Here is a 1,177-nt window from a genome sequence, read left to right on the forward strand (position 1 = left end):
ATGATACCATGCCAAGTTTCAACCTTTTCAGAGTTCATTTCTAGGGCTTTTTTATTTCAGGGCCATTTAGCTCAACACAAATCAGTAAATGCATTAAAAATAGCAAATTATGTCAAAACGGTTGAAAGTTGATGACGTGTCTTTGAATGGCGCCTGCTGAACGCAAAAAAAGTCCGGAGTTGTAATAAGTTATTAAAATTTTGAATTGCCGGTGTAACAGATGAGTTTTCGTCCGAAACCCTGATACTTCAAAAGAGATTGTCCAGTTTGTACACGAAGTGCATCCATTTTTTGCCGTGACCCTCTCTACTTTTTTTCACATACTATGCGGGTGAAATGATGATACCATGCCAAGTTTCAACCTTTTCAGAGTTCATTTGTAGTAATTTTTTATTTCAGGGCCAGTTAGCTCAACACAAATCAGTAAATGCATTAAAAATAGCAAATTATGTCAAAAAGGGTTGAAAGTTGATGAGGTGTCTTTGAATGGCGCGTGCTGAACGCAAAAAAAGTCCGGAGTTGTAATAAGTTATTAAACTTTCAATTGTCGGTGTAACAGATGGGTTTTCGTCCGAAACCCTAATACTTCGAAAGAGATTGTCCAGTTTGTAAAAGAAGTGCATCCAGTTTTTGCCGTGACCTCTCTACTTTTTTCCACATGCTATGCGGGTGAAATGATGAAACCATGCCAAGTTTCAACCTTTTAAGAGTTCATTTGTAGTGCTTTTCAATTTCAGGGCCATTTAGCTCAAAACAAATCAGTAAATGTATTAAAAATAGAAAATTATGTTAGAAAGGGTTGAAAGTTGATGACGTGGCTTTGAATGGCGCCTGCTGAACGCCAAAAAAGTCCGGAGTTGTAATAAGTTATTAAAATTTTGAATTGCCGGTGTAAAAGATGAGTTTTCGTCCGAAACCCTGATACTTCGAGAGAGATTGTCCAGTTTGTACACGAAGTGCATCTAGTTTTTGCCGTGACCCTCTCTACTTTTTTGCACATGCTATGCGGGTGAAATGATGAAACCATGCCAAGTTTCAAGCTTTTAATAGTTCATTTGTAGTGCTTTTAAATTTCAGGGGCATTTAGCTCAAAACAAATCTATAAATGCATTAAAAATAGCAAATTATGTCAGAAAGGGTTGAAAGTTGATGACGTGGCTTTGAATGGCACCTGCTG

The sequence above is a fragment of the Triticum aestivum genome, chromosome 3D, assembly GCF_018294505.1.
Source record: "Triticum aestivum cultivar Chinese Spring chromosome 3D, IWGSC CS RefSeq v2.1, whole genome shotgun sequence".
NCBI classification, from domain to species: Eukaryota; Viridiplantae; Streptophyta; class Magnoliopsida; order Poales; family Poaceae; genus Triticum; species Triticum aestivum.